This window comes from Tenrec ecaudatus, chromosome 2 (genome assembly GCF_050624435.1).
Source record: "Tenrec ecaudatus isolate mTenEca1 chromosome 2, mTenEca1.hap1, whole genome shotgun sequence".
In the NCBI taxonomy this organism is placed as follows: Eukaryota; Metazoa; Chordata; class Mammalia; order Afrosoricida; family Tenrecidae; genus Tenrec; species Tenrec ecaudatus.
In genome coordinates, this window is record NC_134531.1 from 122,400,164 (window position 1) to 122,417,973 (window position 17,810).

Sequence of the window (17,810 nt, forward strand, 5' to 3'; positions counted from 1 at the left end):
TCATACAGCAAAAGCTGTAAAATTCAGAACTTGTGTAAAGTGAAAACCTGTCAGAGTAGAAACACTTAAATATTTTCCACTGAAATGTGTAGTTGCAAAGTGTTAAGACTCAGAAAATATGTGAGACCCAGAAAAACACGGAAGTCCCTTCACGTTCCTACTCTCACGGGTTTCACTGTACAAGCTCAACATCGTAAGAGTGAGGGAAGCTACGGAAATGCTCTAGAAAAGTATCTACTCCAACCAGCCTTTGCTGCAGGAAGGCAGAATTAAATGAACAGGGTAACACTAAGGTTGAGCAGAACTAAAAGGATACTGAGGTAGTGAAGGTGCTGAAGAAGTTCTAACCAAACTTCTGGGTAGGCTAGGCTGCACTTTCCTGATACACTTCAGACGTTAGTTCTTTGAGCTTCTTTGTGAAGGATGTTAGAATGTCCTTCCAACTATGTCTTCTGCTTATGGTAGCATGAATCAATTTCCACTTCTTGCAACCCAAAGTCTTGATGAGGCAGGTGGTTACGGCAACCCGGAGGGCTCAAACCAAGGTAGGGAGAGGAGATGCATTCATGATGTAAGGAAAAGCCTGCATTCATGGATGACTTTCTAAACCTGTGTATATTCATAGGTACACTTCTACTCTCCCTCCCACACCCATTCAGATAGCATGGCTATCTAAGCCAGTGATTCTCAACCTGTGGGTCGCGACCCCTTTGGAGGTCAGCAACCCTTTCACAGGGGTCACCGGATTCATAACAGTAGCAAAATGACAGTGGTGAAGTAGCAACAAAAATAATTTTATGATTGGAAGGTCACCACAACATGAGGAACTGAATTAAAGGGCCGCGGCATTAGGAAGGTTGAGAACCACTGCTCCAAGCATTTACACATAGATCACCACTGTATCAGGGTTGAGTATGTACAGTATTTGCCTCTGTTGTTTTTATCTCTTGCAAACTTCCCAATGTCTTGTCCATCATTTTTTTAACCAGCCTTCCAATTATTATGTATTGTCTTTCTCTTCACCCAGGTAAACACCTGTCTATGCTCTAGTCTGCGACCTCCCTTCCCTTTATTTCCCTTCTACCACCAAAGTTTGCTTATTTTAGTGTGGAAACCTTTTCTTGGTTTTTAAAAAAAGTATACTTAAAAAAATTTTAATAAGTCATTTTACTGGGGGCTCTTACAGCTCTTATAACAATCCATACAGCCACTCTGTCAAGCACATTTGTACATGGGTTGCCATCATCCTTTTCTTGACTTTTTATAATAGTGATCTCATACAGTGTCTGTCCTTTTGTGGTTGACTAATGTCACTCAACTCTGAGTCCTCCAGGTTCACCCATATTATGAGGGGTTACACAGATTCATTGTTGGCCTTTAATATCGTGTGGTATTCCATTGTGTGTATATATTAAAGTGCTTATTCATTCTTCTGATGTGCATTTAAGCTGTTTCCAGCTTTTTGCTATTGTGAACATGTTGGGTGAGCATGAATGTGCATGCATCTCTGATTTCTTTATGAGGCATACCAAGTAGAGGGAATAATGGGTCATAGTATTTCCATTCCTAGCTTTTGTGCAAGTGCTGTACCACTGTCCACATTAGCTGAATCATTTTGTAGCTGCCATCAGTGCATGAGGGTGCCAGCCTCCCCACATCATCATCAGCTCTTGTTGTTTTCTCTTTTGTTTTGTTTTGATTTTTAGCTTTGCTGTTTTTGCTGGGCTGAGGTCACGTCTCATTGTATGTTTTTCTTTTTTTTTTAATTTGCATCTCTTGGATGATGATGGTCACACGCATTTCTTTAGATGGTTGTTGGCTACCTGAGTGTCTTCTTTGGTGAACTATGTATTCACAATCTCTGCCTATCTTAAATTGGATTACTTCTCTTTTTCTTGTGGAGGTATTGAAATTTTCTATAAATTTTTTAGAGTAATCTCTTGTTTGACATGTCATGGCTAAAAAATTTTTTCCTAGTCTCTCTTCTCTTGGTGAGGCTTTTCGATGCACATGAGTATCTCATTTTTAGGAGATCCCATAATCTGTTTTGTCTTCTGCATGTTTGATAGCCATGTGCTTGGGGTTCTAAGTTTGTCCCCCCACTCCCTCACCACATTTTTTTTCTTTCTCCCCAGTCCATAAGTTTTCACTGGTTAATATTTTTTGGAGGTAGATCACCATATCTTTCTTTCTAGTCTTTCTCAGTCTGGAAGCTCAACTGAAACCTGTCCACCACGGGTGACTCTGCTGGTATTTGAATTATTGGTGGCATAGCTTCTCACAGCACAGCTGCATGCAAACCATCACAAGAGGACAAGCTGGCCGAAAATAGGCCATAGAACTGTTCCCACTAAGTGGCAGAGGTATTGGGGTCAGGTCCCATCATGGCCTATCAGCACCTCAAATCTCCTTCAAGTCTGAAAAAACAGCACTGAAACGTAAATGTATTGAATTCTTCAATGTGGCAGACATTCTACTGAACATCTTATAGTGTGTATCATCTCATTTAATACTTACATAATAACTGTGTCAGGTAATTCTACTTAATAATGGTGAGTGTGAAAACTGTACCTAAAGCCGTAGGATAGGTACTGCTTTAACAGAGGCTGACTAATTATAGAACCTGTGCTTTCAACCACACTATTTTTAGTCATGTCCAAAGGCTGCCCTGGCTCATCCTCTGGTGAGATTGACACTCGGGAAGATGCTGTCCATTGCTCTGGGTGCACATGTATCCCAGTTTGAGAAACAAAGGGCAGCTCCCTCTAGTTAGTCACCAGGAGCATGCACGGGGTTTTTCTTTCTTTTTTATTTTTAATCATTTTATTGGGGGCTCAGACAACTATTATCACAATCCATACACACATCCATTGTGTAAAGAATATTTGTGCATTTGTTACCCTCATCATTCTCAAAACATTTTCTTTTTACTTGAGCCCTTGGTATCAGCTCCTCATTTTTTTCCGCTCCCTCTCCCACCCTCCCTCATGAACTCTTGATAATTTATAAATTATTATTTTCCATGCCTTATCCTCTTCTGATGTCTTCACTCACTTTTCTATTGTCTGTCCCCCAGGGAGGGGGTTATATGTAGATCATTGTGATCAGTTCCCCTTTCTCCCCCACCTTCCCCTTCCCCTCTTTGTATCTCTACTCTCATTATTGATCCTGAAGGGTTTATCAGACCTGGATTCCCTGTGTTTCCAGCTCTTATCTGTACCAGTGTACATCCTCTGTTGTAGCCAGATTTGTAAGGTAGAATTGGGATCATGATGGTGAGGGGAGGGGGAAGAATTAAAGAACTAGAGGAAAGTTGAATGTTTCATCAGTGCTATACTGCACCCTGACTGGCTCGTCTCCTCCCCGAGACCCTTCTGTAAGGGATGTCCAATTGCCTACAGATGGACTTTGGGTCTCTACTCCACACTCCCCCTCATTCACAATTATATGATTTGTTTTTTGTTCTGATAATGCCTGATACCTAATCCCATCGACACCTCGTGATCACCCAAGCTCATGTGCTGCTTCCATGTGGATTTTGTTGCTTCTCAGCTAGATGGCTGCTTGTTTATCTTCATGTCTTTAAGACCCCAGATGCTATATCTTTTGATAGCCGGGCGCTATCAGCTTTCTTCACCTCATTTGCTTAAGCACCCACTTTGTCTTCAGCCATCATGTTGGGAAACTGAATATCATGGAATGCCAGTTTAATAGAACAAAGTGTCCTTGCATTGAGGGAGTACTTGAATAGAGGCCCAATATCCATCTGCTACCTTAATATCAAACCTATAAATATATGCACATAGATCTATTTCCCCATCCTCATATATAAATATATTTACATATGTACATGCCTTTATTTAAATCTCTCTAAATGCCGTTTCCTTCCTAGTTCCCTACTCTGTTTCCTTGTGCTTTCCTCTTGCCCCACTATGATGTTCAGCCTTTATTTGGGTTTCAGTAATTCTTCTCAGTTACATTGCCCTTGATCAAGCCTTATCAGGCCTCCTACACCCTCTTGCCATCGATTTTGGATCACTTGTTGTTCCCTTGTCCCTGGGTTTGTTAATACCCACTTCCTTTACCCCGCCTCCCCCTCTCCCATGTACCTCTGGAACTGTTAATTTGGTTGTTTTCTCCTCCAGATTGTTTATCCCCCCTATCTTATCTAGATAGACATGCAGAGATAATAATACTCACAAAAAAACAAGACAGAACAACAACGAAAACCTGTAGATATTTTAAGATATGTTTGTTGATCTTTAGGAGTATTTTCTGCTCGAGTCTGAAGGGGTGTCACATCCTGGCCACTCAGTCTACTTTTGGCATTCCCTGGGGTCTTTATTGATCTGTTCCCCTTGCTGTTCTGTTGCACAACTCAGTGTAATGGGGTCAGATCAGGCGCAATTTCCACACTGTGTCTTCAGCATTGTCCACCATAGCACTATGGGTCAGTGAGGAACGTCATGTCTCATTGTGGGGCCGGCCCCATAGTCCTCTCTGTGCTTTGGCTGCTCTGAGTGGGAATATCATCCTCAGGGCTTGGTGGGCCAGGATGTGCTCCACTCTCTCTTCTTCCCCCTTCATTTGCTCCCGTGTGCTCTGATCGAACATGTCCCTCTCCCTGAGCTGTAGCTTCAGTATCGTCCTCTGAAGTGAATTCTTTGCAGAGGGTTTCTTGAGTGTACCTTTGACCCTGGAGATCTAAGCACCCAGCAGGGCAGAGTAAGAGGTGTCTAGAGTCCGCCCACTGCAGTGCAAGAGTTTCATCTCCTGGCTAGCAACCAGCCTGAGTACAGAGCATACAGCTTATGTGCTTTAACAACTGGAGAGCTTTGTAGCCAGCCACCAAGCTTCAAATTTCTTTAAACTCTACAAGATATTTGGATAGACGTAAGTAATTCTCAGTACAGTTGTATGGAGTAAATAAAAAAAAGTATATTGCTACAAAATCACAGGAATCTTGATTAAGCAAAACATATAAAAAATGTGAGTCTATTGTTTCTCAACATAGCTTCCATCTAGGTCAATACCCAGGGTTTCCATGACCCTTCAATTCACACCACGTCAAAATTGCAGTTTCGACCTTCTTGACAGACTCTAATCATGTTCCTTGTACATATCCTTTGGGTTTGGGAAACAAATTTGCAAGAAGGCGATCAAGGTTTTATTTTAGGTGAAGAAGATTTCCCAGTGAAATTCGTGTAGGACAGCCCCGGGTACGTGAGGGGACATTTCAGCATGGCAACTTTCTTTGCCTCTGTCACCAGTGAAGTTTTCTATTTTCTAATAAGCTCCTGTGTCAGACTTTGAGAAAATCCATCAAGATGAACCCCCGGGAATCCCAAATTGCAGCCATCATAACCTTAGGGGTTAACTGTTCTGCCTTGAATTAATTGGCCTGGCTAGTTCCCTCTAAAGCCCCTGGATCGATTGGACCCTTGTTGAAGGTACCGTAACTAGAATGAGGCAAGTATATTTCTGAAAGAACTTGTCTTCAGGAATCCCCTGGTCAGAGAGAGATGTTTAAATATCTTTTGCTTGGAATAAACCCAGGCATGTATACATAGGAACCCTAGTCAAAATACTTTTTGACTTACTGTCATTTTTCAGTTGGTCAGTTTGTCTCGTTTCCTGGTGGTATGTTAATTCCCTGGGGTTTTAACTCTCCTCACTCCACAGGAGCTTAGTGCTCTTCCTTACCTTTGCAGCGACTTCTCTGGAAGCCCATCTCTCCACACTCTGCCATAACTGGGCTCCCTCGTTCGCTGTGGGCCACTCCAGTGCCAAGGCGAGAGGGGCAGGTCCCAATGCTAGTCTCCAAATACTGTGCCCGGGGAAGCCTTGCAGAGCTCTCTGATCGAGACCTCTCCTTCAGTATCGGCCCACCGCCCAGTGATTAGAAACGCTGGGAAGGATGAGGACTAATACCTGGCAGAGTGTTTATCAAGAAGAAGAAGTCCTTGGTTCAGAGACTCCTGTGAGTTTATATAAGCTGCCACACCACATAGTGTGCTCCCTGTGAACTTCAGTGGTATCGCAGCTTATGTGATAGCATTTATTGCAAGGCATTCGTTTCCCAGTGTTCTCCCATACCTCCTCCCTTGCCCAGCCTTGTCTTTGCAACGAGAACGAGATGACAGGAGGCTCAGCTGGGTGAACAGCATGGCACCCGGTGTGGCTGACCATGGTGTCATGGACAGTGTAAAAGCGCCACTGGACTTCGGTGTGATGGTCTGTTGTTTCCTTTTATTTCCCATGAGCCTTGAGGTGTGGCCCACACACAAGAATTAGAAGTGGACAAGCTATGTGGAGATATAGGATGAGCAGTGCTGATGCCCTGAGGCTGCCTGAGAACCCCAGCTCTGTAAACTGCAATCCACTGGGGCTTTTGCTTCTTCACTCTGCAGGTTTCACCAGATTGGATCTCCATCACAACATTTCCTCCCCTAAATTATTATTCCAGTGGAAACCTGGATGATTCCGTGACCTGTTCTCCACTTTTGATAATCCAGGAAGTGGCCAGTAAGTGGGCGGGTGAAGAATGCAGTTAGGCCCGAAAGTCTCAGCCCCAGTGATTTCATTTCAGAATAATGCAGAGATACTGGCTTTGCCACAGACCACTTGTCAACCTTATCTTTATGGAAGGGATGCTAACCTGGCAAACAGTATCTCCGTGTGGTTATATACCTCTCATCACTATAAGTCAGTTGTTCCTAAAGCAGTACTGAAAGTGGAATTGGGGGGGGGTGGGAAATCATACACCTATGATGTCTTTATGTTGTTAGGTTATTGTCCAGGTAGGTTTGACTCACAACAGGAACAAAATGATATGGTTTAGCAGGGATTTCCTATATCACCATCTCCTAAGTGTTACAGCTTAGGCGTGTGTGTGTTTGTGGGGGAGCGGTGAGGGGGAGGGGGGCTGAGAGATGATGTATCTACAGATAGAGCCTCTTTGATCCCTGGTTATAAGTAGTAGACCAAGGGAGAAGCAATTAAACAGTGAGCTCACTTGTTTTCATTCCTTGCAGAACGTCATTCAGGAAAAATGAGAGATGGGGGGTCCTGGTTGGGTGGGAATGCGCTTCCTTTAGAAGGTGTGTGTGCATGCGGGTAGGAAGGAAGCCAACAGTCTCACCCAGGACAAGCTGTTGCAGGAGCAGATGGACTTCTCACAGCATCACTTTTTCCAGAGTGCACTGCAGACCTGATGCTTTCTGGGGAACCCCTTCGGTTTCAGAGGATGGCTGAGGAGCTGCAGTACATTGCTCCACCAATCCTTGACCAAGCTATTTGGATGAGCAGTTACTTAAGTGTTGTTTAAAGAGCTTAAGCGCTCTGAAGAATGTAGATTTATGAGTTGCCGTGTGTCCCGAGTGACTGCATCCCGAGTGGGGAGAAAATAGTACAGTATTGGGTGTGTACTTAAATTGAGATACGTTCTCAGGCTTTGTAATGACAGGCACAGTTTTATTTTATAAATAGGAGCAAAGTTTCTCCCAAGGGGATGGAGTCTTTAGTTATCTACTGCTGCTACAACAGAAATATCACTGGTAGTTGGCTTTAACAAATGAATTTATGTTCTCATGCTTTAAAGGACCCAAAGTCCAAATTCAGGGTCTGGCTCTAGGGAAATGTTTTCCTTCTCCATCCGCTCTAGAGGAAGGTCTTTATCTCTTTTGAGATTCTGGTCCTGGATCTGCATGGTTAAACTGCTCTCTCCTCCCATTTCTGCTTGCTCCTTTTTATCTTTTTTAAGACTATGATTCAAGACACCCTATGCTAATCCAGCCTTATTAACATAACAGAAAACGCATTCCCAAATGGGATTATAACCACAGATATAGAGGTATTAGGATTTATAACACATGTTTGGGGGAAACACAACTCAATCCCTAATACAGCAGAAAGCTCTAAGTGACCGTGACACTATCAGACTCCCCAAGCCTTGAGGCCTTATTTTCCCAAGTCTTATTTGCCTGTCAGGAAGAGAATAAGTGATGCATGAACTGTCCTTCCAATTTGATGTACTATCTGTGCTTCAGTGCCAGCTCACCTGGCCCAAGTACATCTTTTAACTAGGGTTAGACCGTGGGGCAGGGAACCAGGACACCATGGACAACCCAGCATCACCTGCCCCCTCTCTACCACCAATACTACTGCCTTGTTTGGGTCTCAGGTACTCCTAGCAACCTAATGCATCCTGAGAGAGGGCCACCTCCGCAGGAACCTGGGGATGTAGAGATGGGTCCAAGGAGGGTATTGCACACAGAACATATGTATTTGTCGAACAGAAACACATGATGGTGCACATAGAGTGAGTATAACTCAGGATCATACCGTGGGCCCAAGGAGAATCCAGAGGAACTAATGTTCACCAGAATGCATCATTGAAGGGGGCAACTGGCACCTCAACTAGACTCTTCAGGCAAGTGGGAGGAGAGGAGAGCAGGTGGCAGCTGGAGAGATCTGCACGTGCTCTATACCCAGATTAGTCAAGATGTCTACAGCAATAAGGAGTGGAGGCCTCTAAGAGACACTGGTAGGCAGTGTTGCAGCAGTGCATGGGGTCAGACTATACTCCGTACCACCCAGAGGGACTCTAGCAGGTGGGTGTGGGGGAAAATGAGACCCTGGATGTCAGGAGACCAGTTTTCCCCTGCTTTGCCCGGTTATCTGTGCGGCCTTCCATAGCTATGTCATCTCTCCTACTGCCATTTTCTTCATTGGAGAAATGGAGGGCTTGATTGGTACTAGACCAAAAAGAAAACCAAGATGCTGACGATAACCTTCTAGGAGAGAAACACAGGTAGTGTCAGGATTCCAAATGTCTCGAGGTGGAAGAGGGTGGGAGCCATGCAGTGTTTTAGGGAGACAAATATGACAGCTACAGATTGGTTTGGGGAGGAGGTAAGATGGTTATCTAATTATGAAGGAAGAATTGATTTCCTTTATATGATCTCTGAGGAAAAGACTGTATAGCCAGGAGAGGGCTGGTCTGTGGACTTAGCTACTGAAATACTCACTTTTAAAGGGGAAAGGAGTGGATGCATCCAGTCAATGAAAAGAAGTAACTCAAGAGCTAGGGAGAAAACAGGATTGTACAGCTGGATGATGCATGTGCCGCCGAGGTAGATGGTTAGATATCTCCAACGAGAAATATGGCTTGTGTGCCGTCTTCTATTTGGTCCTGAGTAAAGGCCACGAGTTGGAATTTGAAGGTCTCATCTGCTGTCGAATGGGAAAACATTATAGGGATTCTGTCAGTATTCGGTGGGCCACTGTGGGAAGGAGAGCAGGCATGTGGGGCCCAGGAGATGACTTCCCCAGGCACTGGCTCATCGACCCATTTGCCTTCTGTATGAGTCTGGGTAGACTAGAGAATCAAATCCATATAAATACATATGTGTATAAGAAAAAGCTTTATGTACAAGAGCAAGTGAATATTGAGAAAATGTCCCAGCCCATTCCAGATCAAGTCCATAAGTACAATATTAGCCCATATGCCCAATACCAATCTATAAAGCCCTCTTCAGACTCATGAAACACATGCAATGACGCTGAATACAGAATGATCACAGGCAAGTGGGTTGGAAGTCTTCTGGATTAGTGGTGTTGTAAACATCTCAATACTTGCAGGAGTCTTTATGTGGCTTCTCTGGCTCCAGAGTCTGGTTACATCAGCATGGGTCCATGTGGCTTCTCCAGCTCAGGGCACTAGTGTATGATTCCATGTGTCTTGTCAGCTGCATTGCCACCCCCCGGGGGGTGAGGGTCTTCTGTCTCTAAGGAGGAAATCCCAGAGTTCCCAGAATTCTCAGGATAAGGCCAGGCCCACAAAGAGGCCTCATTGGCTATAACCTAATTGACAGACTAGACTCCACCCCTTCACTCAATCCTCTCAAATTGACAGCAGGTTATGTAACTACTACACCTTCCTAGTGTTAACTGCCAGAGGAGTGCCTTTCTGATCTCCCCACAACCCCATCCAGCTGCTACTTAGGATAGCATACCTAGAGGCCTCTTCCCATGCAGTCTACAAAGTGACCCCATACCTGTTGATATAGATAGAGGGTGTTGGTAGCAAATGACTAGAAATAGAAATTTTAACCTGACTCTTCAGCTGGGAAAAAGAGAGCTTTTCTCTCCCTTTCTCGCTTACCTCCCTTACCACTATCTTTTCTTTCTGTGGTAAAATGTGTTTTGGGAAGTCACTACAGCATCTGCCAATAGTACCCTGGACTTGGCACGTAATCTAGAACTCTTAGGTTTTAGTCTTATACATATTAAGTAGGACTTGGGCCATGCTAGTAAGCAGAGTCATTCTGAGAAACGTTTAAATTCTCCCGAGGTGGTAAGCAGTTGTCACACTAATGGAAATACGCAGGGTGGCTTGTCTCTAGTGAGAATCAATGAGGTAATGTTTGTTTAAAGCTCAGTGCCCAAGCCGCTTCCCTCAGCGGGTTCTGTGTAAATAAAGAGGCTGCAATTGCACCCGAAGACAGAACCCGCCTGTGATGTCCACCCCATTAAGAAGTCATCATCGCTTCATGTTCAGGAAAACGCAGGGAAGGATGGGCTTGGTCCCAGGAACCTTTTCCTTCTCTCCAGTTATTGGATGAAAGTAGAATATTAGTGCTCTGACTATATTCTCTTTACTATAAAGAACTTAAAAATCATTTTTACCTTTCAAGGGTTAAAATTAGAACAGAAGCATCCAGTCGTGATATAACTAGAATGAAAATGCACATTGTAATTCACAGGATCAACATTGTAATCCCCAATATCATAACTGTAAACATTGAACACAAGTTCTTCTGAGAAGAGATATAATTAAAGAAGGTGTCTCCTAGGAGAGTTTTCAGTGGTAGAATTCAGGGGCAAATACATCAGTTGGAAGCTCACTGCCATCAAGGTGATTCCCATTACCCTCAACCTTGTAGGACAAGGTAGAACTGCCCCAAGTTTGTAACTCATTATGGGTGTAGACAGCCTCCTCTTTCTCCCAAGGAGCAGCTTGTGGTTTTGAACTGCTGGTCTTGCTGTTAACAGACCACCTTGTGACCCACTGCACCATCAGGGCTCCTACTTACTGAACAGAAGGAGAAAGAGTTGAATTGGATGGAGCGATTGATTGACAGACAAATGTCAAAGGAACAAGGAGATGGGCAGGCTGAAGGGTAGCGGGCCCTGAGGAGGCAGGGCCTCCCAGGAGAGGAGTGGAGGGAGGACTCTAAAATGCAAAGGGGAAGAAGTAGTTTGTTCAAAATGAGAGAAGTGAGGTAAGAGAGCATATGGCTAGGGTCTTAGTACTTGTAGCATTTTATTTTGTTTGCATTGAAAGCTAACGGAATTTGTGACAGGGTATAGTACTATCAAGTGGTTACTGGGCTCAGCTACTGTACAGGTTCCAGCCCATCGAGACGGCACCTCAGAATAACCTGGTGGTCTCCTCTTGAGAAATGGGCCATTAAAATCCCTGGGGAGCACAGTTCTCTGACACCCAGGGAGCCAACATGAGCCTCACATCAACTCAACAGGCAATTGGTTTGGGGAACAGAGAACTGGCCTCCAAACTACTGTACAGACGGGGAGCCACTCAAACGACAATATTTGGACTCAGTTGCGTTCTCGTTCTTCTCAATGAGCAAGATGAATGTGGGACCCATCAACACGGCCCTGCCGCAGAGGCCTGCTGCCGCTTTCCAGCTTCCAAAGCACAGGAGTTATCAGAAGTGAGGGCTGTGTTGGGTTAGCTCGTGTTCCTCCTAACTTTCTTACAGGGTTAAAAAGATGACTGAGCGGCCGCAGATGGATGAAAAAGTTGTCGGTATACTGTGCCATCGTTTTCAGGAAGGCCATTACAGTTTGGTAAGAGGCCAAAATGAGTAGAGACTAGTTCCTCCCTCTCAGTGAAACTGTCCCCAACTGATGGGAGTTTCACTCATTTAAAGGTCTGATAGTCAGCAGGATCACTTACTATCCAGTTTCTGATGAAGGCTTATATGGATAGAATTCATGTAAGGTACTTGGCTCGTTCCACTTTAGCTCTGACTTGATGATCAGACTCAAACCCATAGAATACAGGCACACGTACTTGGCATTCATACCACCACCACCGATCCCAGCATGCTTGCAAATTGCCCCTGTGCAGCTGGCTAAGGGCTGGGACGAGAGGAGGTGCTCCTAGTGTTGCTCAGCGTTCGCACCTTCAGCGGACTTGTTTCAGCCTGTGTAAGGGTTAATAGGGCGAGTTATAATTGCTCTTGGGAGAGGCAGCCCGCGGAAGCCTGGCACAGCTCTCAGATTGCTGGGTAAGTGGCAATTTTTGCAATTCCTAAATGTTTTCCTTTCTTTCCTGGAGCCCTGGTGCTGCACTGGTTAAAGTGCTCCGCTGCCAACTGCAAAATTGGCGGTTTAAATACAGCAGCTACTCCGCAAGAGAAGGATGTGACCATCTGTTTCTCTGGTACCATTCTACTCTGGCTGAAGGCCATGGGAAACCTTGAGTCTATCCCACCTGACTGTTGAGAAGATCTCAAGACCAGATTGGACGCATTAAGCCCTAAAGACAGAAAACCTGATCAGTTGTGGAATGCTATCAAGGACATCATACACGAAGAAAGCAAAATGTCATCAAGAAGACAAGAAAGAAACTGAAGACCAAAGAGGCTGTCAGAAGACACTGGAAACTTGGGCTTAATCATAAAGTAGCTAAGGCAAATGCAAGGAATAACGAAGTCAAAGAGCTGAAGAGAATTTTTCAAAGGACAGTTTGAGAAGACAAAGTAAAATATGATAATGAAACGTGCTAAGACATAGAGTTAGCAGATCAAAAAGGAAGAGCAGGCTCACCATGGCTTAACCTGAAAGAACTATCGGGGACTGTTGATGGCAGAGGGTTGGGGCTGGAGTCGGGTGGGGGTGTTCTTTGGGAGTGGTACCGGCGCGTCACAAAAACTGCCACGGAATAGACTCTTAAGGGAATGTTGCCTGTTGCTAGTCCACTTGCGTTCTCTTTTCTATCCGACTGCTGTGAAACCATCAAAGTTGTTTTCATTGTATGTCCTTCAAAGCTGCCGGGAACCAGATTTCTTTAACTGTTTGGTACCGTTTTACTGCCCCGTGAATGACTCAATTGACTCGCTGTAGGCAGCGACTGTGCTAAACTTGGCAGTTTGTCGCCATCATCGTGCCCCTGGACAGGAAACATCCAGTGTAGATATGACTAACCAGTTTCCAGACTTAAAAATAAAGCGGGGGATTTCTGGACAGAATCGGGCTTTGTCAGTCATGTCAACAGGCCTGAAATGTGTCGACGTTCAAAGCCAGCCACTTTGCTTCTCACTTTTTCCAGCCAGGCCCTTCACCTGACATTTTCTTTTGTGCACACGGAGAGCTATGTCCTGGCTGTGGGTTTCTGCTTTGTCTAATAAGAGGACCTTTGAACAGGCATTTCCAGACTTACCTGGCATCAGTATTCTCTCCTCTTCTCACCACTTACATTAGGTCATAGTGCAATAACCCTCACCTTCTAGGAGGTATCAAATGCGAAGGAGTAGTGAGGACGTGCCAGGCCAGCTGTGTAGGATGTCTGACATTCTTCCCCCTCAAATTACTTTCGAATCTCTCTCGTGTTTCTTAGTTTCTTTCAGCAGCTCAGAAAGAGCTGCACTCTCTTAATAGATAGCAAAAGGACTTTAGGCATCTTTTTGCCTACAGCTGTTGATTCAGGATTTGATGTTTTAGTTTTCCTTACCATGTCCCACTTCCCAAAATAGTTTAATTTCTCATCCCTGTATCTGAAAAATAAAACGAAACACACTTCTCTCTCCCCGTTTCCCTTGTGCCTGTTACCAGCAGACAGTTTTTGGGCTTGGTGATTTCAGGAGTCTGGAACACCACATTGTGAGGAAATGTGGAACTAGACACAGTAGTTAGCAGACGAGAGTGTCTGCTATGCTGCACACACAACAACAGTTATGCTTCTGATTTCTCGTGCTCGGTGCAAAGTGTGGACTTCGGTTTTACTTTTTAATGTGCGTGGGCATGGCTTAACATACAAATTATATGCAAATAGGATAAAATCAGGAATTACTTGGGGGACATCTTTAAATACCCAATTACATGTCATTTGCAATAAATTTATAAAGTAAGGGATCGTGATTGGTATACTTCCCAGAAGGTGGCTAGGGCTCTGACCTGGCCCCTGACATTGTCACCTCTGCGCTTTACATGATGAGCCGGGCAGAAAGGCTCCTCCTATGCTCCAGATTAGAGCCTGCTACAATTCTAGCCTTTTAAGAATATAGAAACCCGTGCTCCGTGTTCTCTACACCTGCTCCTTCTCTCGGCTCGCTCCTTCAAGGGTGGAAATGAGGAACTGTTTCCTAACCAGATTTCCATGGAATAAAATGATTCCCTGCTCCTTGGTCTTCTTTCACCTGACTGAGATTCTTTGGGCTCTGGAATGGCTGGTGAGACTCTTCTTTCTCTTTTAAAAATAGTTTTATTAGCACTTCATCCACATGGCATGCAATTTAATAATCATATCAAGAGGACTCTTCTATTTTTTTGATGATCATTCTATAGACAAGCTGTAAATGCACTTGGTAGCTGATGAAGCATAAGGAGTAACCAGGGGCCCAGTGGGTAAAGTAGCCTGGGTTTTTCATGCATTTCATAGATCATGCGAACACAGATACCAAGTGTCTGGCCAGTCTCTGCCTGGTTTTTATGTGAGTGGATAGCCGTACCACTCATGGTGTTTGCAGTCAGTGGAAACAGTGATATTCTTTCATGATACACTTGCGCATATGGGGAACTCCCTGGTAGGTCCTTCTGGCTGGTTCCCTTTAGAGCCTGTACATGATATTCAACCTTCGCCTGTGTTTTGAATCATAACAGCCAGGCCTAAACTTGGGCCAAAGAGACCCCTGGGAATGTCTTAAACCAGACCTACTCTGTCTGGGCTGATGGACGGCTGTAACAGGGATCATTTCCTACTCAGCTAAAAGGAGTTGCTCTTCAAATTTGAGTGAGGCATATTTTCTTCTTGAAAAATGTCTGGTGCATCTGGTAGCAGCAGTGGAAAAGGAGGGTATTCTAGGAATCCTTGTGTTTCAAATGTTGGCATGCCTCCTCCCTGCTTAACTCGTTTTTGGTTTGTTTTGCCACAAAGATACGTCTTCATTTCCACTGTTGTAGAGTTCTTCCTGAGTTCCATCAAGTGGGGCTTGAATTAGCCCTGCTCACTGCCATCAAGTGAATTCGGACCCAGTTACCCTAAGGACAGGGAGAACCGCCCGGTGGGTTTCTGAGACTGGAACTCTTTACGGGAATAAGAAGCCTTGTGTTTTGAATCAGCCTCAAAAAGTTTATTCCTAGCAAAGTCTAGATTTGTTTCTAAAGTCATTTTTAGGAAGCAGTTTAGAGAAGAAAAGAAAATGTCAGTTGGCTGGGGGCATGTCAATTGTGGGTGGATCCAAACTCAAAGCTCTATTATGCACCGAATCCACAATGACTGAACAATGTGAAATGCTATTAACTAAACTCCTAGCTTTCACTGTTGAGTTTATGCCTGAAATGTGACAGACTATCAGACCAACTTTGACAGTGACTTAACGGCATCAACTTTCCTTAATCACATAAAGCCAAACTGACGATGGAAGTGGTCTGCCTGGAGAGAAAAGCTGGCTTCTAAGCCCAACATCTATCCTATGCTTGAGTCTAGACTCATGTAGAGGTTTCTGTTGATGCACTGGAGGCAGTGGTGGGCAGTGGTTAAGTTCTGGGCTGCTAACCGAAAGGTAGCTGATTCAGGTTCACCATCAATTCCGAGGGAGAAAGATGTGAATCTGCTTCTGTAAAGATTCACAGCCTTGGAAATCTTAAGCAACTCCACTCTGGCCTGCCAGGGTGCTATGTTTCAGAAGTGACTTGACAGCAGTTAAGTATACTCAGCCAACACCAGCCTCCTGCCAGGTTCAGACATCTTTTCGGTTACTCGTAAAGATTTAAAAATAAGCATGCTTTAGATTCTCTACCCTCCCTAAGAATTCAGTAAGCCATAAGTCAGCTCCAGAGAAGATGAATCAATTTGGAGTACTTCTGTAGATGCTATTAAAACCTTAAAGAGCCTGGAGATTAGTACAGGCTACATTTGGAATGTGGCATCTTTATCCGAGCATGCTGTAGCTTCCTTTTGCGCCTCATTTTGTGTTACTAACAACCCAAAAGTAAATAGTGGAGTAAATATAGTCTAGTCATTGATCCTGGACACTTTGTATTCAGTAACTAAACTCCCTTTAACATTAGATAGGGTTCTTAAAAAATGTATTTAATCATGACTTTTAAATTTTGGTGGTGACAATATGGTATATGGTTTTATTTCATTCTCTACAGCATAGTGAAAATTAATTTTATTTCAATTCATCAACAGGGAAATGTGGCTAAATTGTGGGTGTGTGTGTTTGTGTGTATCCTATAGAATGTATTCTCTTTTGGAATGTGGGTGGAGTGCTGACATTTGTGTATTTGTAAGTTTCAGAGAATTAGAGGTACAGAAAAGCACTTGTCCTTTGCCTATATAAAGACTAACTGTACAGATGACAGCTGAAATATATTACACGAGGCCACAGTTCATATCTAACAGTAGGATCTGCTTCCTGAATTCCAAGATCAACAAATGGCATTAACGATGGATGCTGAAGATATGGGATAAAGAGCCCTTCTTTTTGCCAGATCCATGACTCTTCTTACTGTCCTTTCCGAGGTTGGAGTAAACTGGAGTTGACCATAAGGAGCAAGCATAAGCTGAAATTGTAACAGTAGAATACTTTAAGGAGAAGCAGCTCAGTTAGGGTGAATTTAATTCTCATATTTAGGAAATTACTCAAATCCCAAATTGAAAAGGCCTCTCTCATCCCCTACCCCCAACCACTCACATGCACAATCTGTTTTTTGTAACACTTTAGTAACATCTTGGGGATAATTTAATTTTTAAATATTTTTCTTAAGACATTTCCTGCCTTTTGCAGCAATAAGATGATTAGAAATAATACTGAACATCATTTAAATAAAACAGATGCCATTTTCCATAACAACTATGTTTCAGTGTAAAGTTCCATTATTTACCAAAAAATTAATAACAAGTAACTACTGGATATGATCAACAAAGAGTAAAGGTAGAACTATAAACTTTGCTAATCATTTGAGTTGGTAAAGTAGCAGGGCTAGTTTTTAAAATGAGTATAAATAATACTCTGTGTGTGTGTGTGCATGTATACAAACATCAGCTATAGCTTCCAATCTTCTGGAAAACCAACTTAAATGCCACAAAACTACAAATTAACCATTGTAAATTGTATCTTAATAGATTTTAAAATGTTACTAGTAATACCTTTATTTGCTTATCGAGGTCTTTGTCCTGTGCCTGTCTGTACAGTTGACCCTGCTAGTGAGAATGGAAATACATGGCCGCTAAACCCCTCAGAAATATGTGCCTTCTGACCTTACTCGTCCCCACTACCTGCTAGGCATACTTATTTCCTTTAAAGTGAAAACTGCCTTAGATAAGGTAGCTCTTATTTCACATACTAATAATGACTTCTCAGTAGCAGTGTATCCCATGCTTTTATAATACCTAAAGTAGAAGCCCTGGTGGTGTAGTGGTTAAATATTAGGCTGCACTCCTAATGGTCGACAGTTCGAAACCACCAGCAGCTCCACGGGAGAAAGACAGTACTAACTACTACCGTAAACAGTTACAGTCTCAGAAATCTATTGGGGGGGGGAAGGGGTGGAGT

General features: G+C 43.7%; 1 protein-coding gene across 2 annotated transcripts in view; it reads left to right on the forward strand.

Annotated features, from left to right (window-relative positions):
- TNFAIP8 (TNF alpha induced protein 8) overlaps positions 1–17,810 on the forward strand; it is a 151,855-nt gene that overhangs the window by 109,489 nt on the left and 24,556 nt on the right. The gene's annotated exons all lie outside the window — the stretch shown is intronic.